The sequence below is a fragment of the Leopardus geoffroyi genome, chromosome B3, assembly GCF_018350155.1.
Source record: "Leopardus geoffroyi isolate Oge1 chromosome B3, O.geoffroyi_Oge1_pat1.0, whole genome shotgun sequence".
NCBI classification, from domain to species: domain Eukaryota; kingdom Metazoa; phylum Chordata; class Mammalia; order Carnivora; family Felidae; genus Leopardus; species Leopardus geoffroyi.
In genome coordinates, this window is record NC_059337.1 from 97976978 (window position 1) to 97984218 (window position 7241).

Genomic DNA, 7241 nt, shown 5'->3' on the forward strand with positions numbered 1-7241 from the left:
AAAGTTGGATGCTTAAATGGCTGAGCCACCCAGGTGCCCCAAACGCCACTGAGTGTTTTTTTTTTTTTTTAATATATATTTTGTAATGTTTTATTTATTTTTTGAGAGAGAGAGTGCACAAGCAGGGGAGGGGCAGAGAGAGAGAGAGGGGGGGACAGAGGATCCGAAGCAGGCTCCACATTGACAGGCTGAAAGCAGTGAGCCCCACAGGGGGCTCGAACTCATGAACGGTGAGATCATGGCCTGAGCCAAAGTCGGATGCTTGACTGACTGAGCCAACCAGGCATCCCAAAGCTCACTGGTTTTAACTGTAGTTAAAGCAGACTCAGGATGGTCTCAGTCTCCACAAGGGACAACTGGTGGTCATGACAGCACTTGTCACAGAAGCCCTGTCCGCAGGCCGGGCACTGGTAAGCTGGATGCTGAACTCCTCCCAGCAGCTGTGGCAGTGCTGGATCTCGTACTCGGGCCCCAACCATGACAACCTGGCCGCCTCCTTCACCAAACCTAGTGATACATCAGTGGCTGTCACCATGCCCCACGGCATTCTGCACATCCTCCCCCATCTCCCAAGCATCTGGCCTTCCTTGCCCACCCGCCTCAGCAACATCTCACTGGCTCTGTCAGCAGTTGTCACGTACCCGCTCAGGCACTGACCGGGCCTTGGATGAACAGGTGTCACAGAAGCCCTCCCCACAGTGGTACTTGGTGTTGTTATCTATTCTTTTTTTTAAGTTTATTTATTTATTTATTTATTTATTTATTTTTTAACGTTTATTTATTTTTGAGACAGAGAGAGACAGAGCATGAATGGGGGAGGGGCAGAGAGAGAGGGAGACACAGAATCGGAAGCAGGCTCCAGGCTCTGAGCCATTAGCCCAGAGCCCGACGCGGGGCTCGAACTCACGGACCGTGAGATCGTGACCTGAGCCGAAGTCGGACGCTTAACCGACTGAGCCACCCAGGCGCCCCTAAGTTTATTTATTTTTGACAGAGAGGCAGAGAGAGAGAGGGAGAGAGAATCCCAAGCAGGCTTTGCCCTGTCAGCTCGGAGCCCGATGCAGGGCTCGAACCCACAAACCGTGAGATCGTGCTCTGAGCCAAAACCAAAAGTCCAACCCTTAACCGACTGAGCGCCCCAGGTGCTCCTTGGTGTCTAGCCGATGGTTGCAGCTCCAGTGGCGGGGGGGATCTGCCCATGAGCCAGAAAGCCACAGCACTGGTGGGCCCATGGCTAAGCTCAGGCACGGATTGAGCCAGGACCTTCATTCCAACCAAGAGGCCCTAGGCAGCACTATTTTTGTCCTTCAGAAACCCGTCAGGTGCAGGCCATACGTGCACAGTCTCGGCCCGCACCGAAGTACCCACAGGACCTTGGTTCCCAAACCATACCGTAGCTACCATAGACATTCGATCACATGCCCAGACCAGGCACAGTTTTCGAGACCCATCCAGGGAGGAGCTGGTGGCAGCTGATATCCTGGGCACTATGCTGACTTCCTTGCCTTTTTCCCAGCAGGCCTTGAGGGAATAAACTCGGTCGTCATGCTGGTGTGAATATCTGCAGTGGCCCCTGACTTGATGAGCTACTCCTTTCCTGTGATTTGTGCGGTTCTTACAGCCAGCCCCACGGCAGAGCCACAGGAAGGAGCAGGTGAAGTATTCATCCGGAAAAAAAGGAGTTGTGTGCCGTCTGGTCACTGGGATCTCACTGCTGGGGGGTGGTCGGTCGGTTGCTCAATGCCTTCAGGGCTTTGAGGAGGACCCGGGGGTACCAGGGACAGACAGTGGTGTCACAATGCACGCTGAGGCCCAGAGATGCCTGCCGGGTGGTTGGATGTCCTTGTTCCCTTGTAGTGAATGCAACTGCAGGCTTCAGAGCAGCAACCCAGCTTCCAGAGCCGGTTCTGGACAAGCTTCTCTGGCCCGTCTGAGGGGTGACCAGAGCCCAGCAGGTGAGCGTGCACAGTGTCATGGAAAATGACAACCACATCCAGGCCACGGTGGGCAGTGGGAGCTCCTCGGTGAAGCGCTTCCCATAAGCTACTGACGTGTCCCAAGGGACTCAAAGAGGTCATTATGCAGCCCATCTGTAGGAGTTCGAAGGATGACGAGGTCTGAGATGGCCAGGACCTTAAGCAGCAGGGGTGTTCTCTGGCTGAGACTCACCCTAGCCCCTAGGAGCCCCTTGGCGTCTGTTACTGCTACTTTGTGGCCTGGGTCACGCGCCGCTCACATTTCCACGGTGCGGGGCTCCCGGGCAGGGGAGGGCCCGAAGGCATCAAGGCCATAAAGGAAAGTGTGGTTGAGGTGTGAGACTTCCCATCACCAGTATTTCCGGAGATGGAAACCACCCTCAGGTGCCGCCCGGGTTTGCCGTCCAATTTCCTCTTCACTGGGTCCCAGAATGTCTTTGCTTTTCTCCACCAGAAGGAAACTCACTTCTGGGCCGGTCATCTTCTTCCTCTTGGCCTCCTCCTGCTCTTCCTCCTTCAGTAGCCCCCGGACCTTGGTGACACAGTACACAGTGAGGAAGTGTCTCCTGTTGCAAGTCCCCAAGGCGAGTCCTGTTCTGGAGCCCCAGGAACATGTTGATTTTACAGGCCGGGCACCTCACGGCCGCCCTCTGCCCTTCGCCTGGTGAATGGCCCTTGGGGGCCCTCGCTGGGGATCACTAAGGGGGTGGCCAGGTTGGAGTCCTACCCACTCAGGGTTTCTCAGGTGCTCCTGCAGCTGGTGCTTCTTCTCGAAGCAGAGACACTGGGGGCTGCAGGCAGCACTCACCACACCACAAAGACAGCTTGGTCAGCCCTGCCGCAGGCCTAACTTTTCTGACTTCAGGCCCTTCTCTGCTGGGGGAATCTGGGCATTTGCACTCACGTGGGTAAGGAAATCACACACCATACAGCTACCCCTGGGCTTTCCGCAGGAGTAAAGACAAAGGCTTTGAGTCTGAAGACTATGCAGAATTTCCACAGAGCTCTGAACACCTTAAAACAAAACAAAACTGTTTGTTGTCCTATGAGAATATTCACAAATGTTCAAATATTGAATTTTCTTCCTCCACGATTCCCGTATCAGCAGCAATGTTGGTCTGATGCTTTCATTGTCCGCCAGGTGTCAAAATGAACTTGACAGGGGGGTCAAGGGTCTTTCATGGCTTCGAGACATCTAATGGGTTCACTGAGGTGGACTTATCAGTTGGGCATCAGCCACAAGGTTTGGGTAATGCCAGAGAGTGGTCAGGAGCTTTTCAATATAATCGGCCTCACGTCAGTATTTCAGGGGGTATCCCAGGGCAGCGTGGTGAGGGCAAGGTGGGGTTGGGTGACAGCTGGACACTGGTGAGGACAGAGGCTGTTCTTCAGGGCACCGGAGGACCCAGCCTCACCCCCATCTCTGTCCCCCTTCTCCTTCACTGCCTCCTGGGCTCCTCCCCTCCTGTTGTCATCCGGGACCCGCTCATAGGTTTAGTTTTAAAACTGTGATTTAAAGCACAATTTAGCTGCTAGCTACTCCTCTGAAGACTTTAACTTCAAAAAAAAAAAAAAAAAGAATCCAACTGGGCATAATTGTTCACATCTGCCTAATGATGTTTCTATTTGAAGAGACATAATACAATGTAAAATTTTGAATTGTGATAGCTCTCAGTTTATAACTGAAATCAAAAGGGTAAAACTTCAGGTGAAAGAGCTAGATACTTCCGAAAGGTATTCTTTATGTGAGGGTTCAAGGCAACACGTTTTGTTAGCAATATCAGAAGTTGATTTTTTTTTTTTTATTCTGATTTTTTCTACTTTCGTGCAGGTGAGGTAGGAAGGAGCAGATGTTTTGTGTTTGGCAAGACAATGGTTCACTTCAGTACGACTAGATGGCTTCACCTTGTTTGTGCTGTTCATTGCTAAGAGGCCCACGATGCTGTCAGTGGGGCCCAAAATATGCTGTGGGGAGCCAGCGGGCCTTGGGGGAACTGAAAAAGAAATCATTGCTCTGGCCTCACTCAGTCATCTGTTCCCAGGCAAAATCATACCCTGTCATCCATGAAGATTCAGAGAAACTCAACCTTGACTGAGCTGCTGTTTCTGACCACAGCCCTCGTTGTCCTGAGCCCACAAAGGCCTTATCCATGGGACTGAGAACACTAATGCCAGAAAGATGTTAGAAACCAATGGCCCAGGTCATGATCTCACAATTCATGGGATCGAGTCCCATGTCAGGCTCTGTGCTGACAGTGGGGACTGCTTGGGATCCTCTCTCTCTGCTCCTCCCCTTCTCTCTCTCTCGCTCTCTCTCAAAATAAATAAACTTAAGAAAGAAAGAAAGAGAGAGAAAGAAAGAGAGAGAGAGAGAGAGAGAGAGAGAGATAAAGAAAGAAAGAAAGAAAGAAAGAAAGAAAGAAGAAAGAAAGAAAGAAAAAGAAAAACCAATGGCTGAAGAGTAGGCTTGTGTCGGAAAGAACATAGCTCTAGGGAAAGACTGGTGAATGAGGAAGGGTAGGTGTGAGTGGAGTCTGACTGGGGCATGACAGAGAAGAAGTCCAAGGGTGATGGGAGTTAAACCATTGCCAGGATTCCAATGAAAGACTAATGTGGTCTAATACCAGACAGTAGGTGCTCAATGAATGCTTCTTAACCAGATAAATGGGAAGATGCTGGTCAGAGGATCCTGGGTGGGGGTGGGTTAGGGAACCAGCTTGGGTTGTTAAGGGTCTGTGGAAAGAGTTATTGAAGCTTAAACCAGGGGGTTTCCTGGGAGGAACAGGCACCAAGCAGCAGAACTGAATACAAAAGCCAGACTTGTTTCAGTAGGGTGGGGCAGAAACTGCTAGTTGCCTACCCAGCATCTACTCTCCCCTTTTTTCCTTAATAACCCAACTGAGATTTTAATCTGGGTGGCAGTGTGCCCAGCCAAGCGCTACATTCATCAGCCACGTTTATAGCTGTGATGGCCATTGAGGCATATGCTTAAGTCGTTGGGTGGGGCTTCTGTGAAGATTCTTTAAGAGGCGTTAGTCTCCTGACACACTCATTTTTTCCCCTTCTCTGTTCCTCATGTGTCTTCTTGGAATAGGAAGATCAATGTGATGGCTGGAGCTCTAGCTGCCACATTGGACCATGAAGTGAATGTGAAGATGGAAGCCATATGCTAAGAATAGCAAAACCCGGGCCCCTTGATGACACTAGTTCCCATACCAGCCTCACTCCAGCCTTCTTTTATGTGAGAGAGAAATAAGCTCATTCTTGTTGAAGCCACTGTTACTTCTTCATTCACCGAGGACATCACAAGCCTAGTGATCTTGAGAAGGCTTTGAAGACTGAAAAATTAGGGTTTTTATTTGTTTTTCATTTTGGTGTATGTATTTGTTTAAGTAAGCTGTAAGATAAAGGTGATTAAAAATGACAAAAGATTGTCTGTCTCTCTGAGCTCAGTCATAAAAAGAAACTAAGGGGTTATGTATTATTGTGTTATGTGTTTATTTGGCTTAATAAAAACAGGCTTTAATCTCTCACGTAACTGAGAAGTCCAGAGGTCAGGTAGGCTTCAGATAAGGCCCGATACAGTAGCTAGAAAATTCAATGAAGACCCAGTATCTTTGGATGTCAGTGAAGACATCAGTCTCACCTAATGACCACGAGAGTCCTGAAGCTCTTGGCAAAGTCTTCTTGCATCTAGTCCGGGTCCCCAAACTAATCCTGTGGCTAGGATGGCTAGGACAACGGAGCCCACTAGATGGACCACTCAGAGACTTGTAATGAGGCTTTTCCTCCCAAAGGCATTGTTGGGAAGCATGGGACCCTGCTAGGAGGGAGGAAAGGAGGCGAATGCATGTGGGGAGGTCACCTCTCCTGGCCATGTTCACCAGCTAGCGTTATGTAAAGGAGCTCCAGTTTTTAAAAAGGCAAAGGTCTGTTGCTCTCAAATGACTTTTTACTAACCTGGAAGCCAGTAATAGGCTTACTGGTTTGAGGTAAGGCATAGGATTTCCAGAGAACCTTTCCTACTCTTACTTTCATTCATTGATTCAACAGTAAATATTTCCTGGGTGCTAGTTATGTGTCATGCAGCCGGCAGGTTGTGCCTGAGAGGATAGGCACATATTAAGCCATTAGGATCGGTCGGCACTAGCAGATGGGGGTACCCAGACTCTTTCAGAAAGTCAGAAAACAAGCAGGAGGGCCTGGGGAAAAGGACAGGTAAATCTTTCTAGGGATAAAGGAATGGGACTAGCCGTTGTGCATAGGGGGATGCCCAGAAAGAGCACATCTATTTAGGGGCCTCAGCAAGGCCCCTGCGTAGGTTGAGTTCCGTAAATCTGAGAAAGACAGAGTGGAGTGGGGGTGCATATGGGGACTTCACGTTGTGCCCTTTTAATACCAAGCAGCCTTGGTCTTTTTTTTTTTTTTTTTTTTTCAACGTTTATTCATTTTTGGGACAGAGAGAGACAGAGCATGAACGGGGGAGGGGCAGAGAGAGAGGGAGACACAGAATCTCGGAAACAGGCTCCAGGCTCTGAGCCATCAGCCCAGAGCCTGATGTGGGGCTCGAACTCGCGGACCGCGAGATCGTGACCCGGCTGAAGTCGGACGCTTAACCGACTGCGCCACCCAGGCGCCCCACGTTGTGCCCTTTTAGCAGTCTGACCAGGGCTGGCTTTGCGATTAGGGTTCTGAATTTCCCGGGTTAGAAAGTCTCTGCAGGGGAGGATGGGTAGGATGAGTGGTTCCTAATGTGGGCTTGGGAGAGTTTCAGAGGTAAAATGCCAGGAAGTGAGAGTAAATCCCTGAAACTCCCAGGGAGAATCTTTCCCAATCCAACTAGCTTGCTGCTCTCCTGACCCTGGAACAGCTTGGGGGTTTTCAGTTTATCGTGACACAATTCTTTTCTTCTTGCAGGAGTCAGAGAATAAGGGCTTCGTAACCCAAATAGTTCACAGTATGGTATTTGCCTCTATTTAAAATCATCTCCCATGGGGTTCAATTAACAATTTACATGTCAAATTATGTCACACCCATTACTTGCTCTAATTTGGTCAGGCTGGGTCAGGCAGTCCCTGAACTGATGGAGCTCCTAGCCTCCCAGCTGACAGGCACAGCCTCAGCGCCCGAGCTGTCCTTGGCCTGAACTGCGTCAGGGTGTGATATCCCACTAGGAGTACCAGGCAACACTGTGTGAAAGGTCAAGTTCATGACGCCAGCGATCTGTAATAAAGCCCCATTTATCAGAGCTTTGCCCCTGGAGAC

The 7241-nt window shown here is 50.0% G+C and overlaps 1 pseudogene; it reads right to left on the reverse strand.

Annotated features, from left to right (window-relative positions):
* Positions 1-325: 325 nt before the first annotated feature.
* LOC123583727 lies at positions 326-5669 on the reverse strand (annotated as a pseudogene).
* Positions 5670-7241: the final 1572 nt, after the last annotated feature.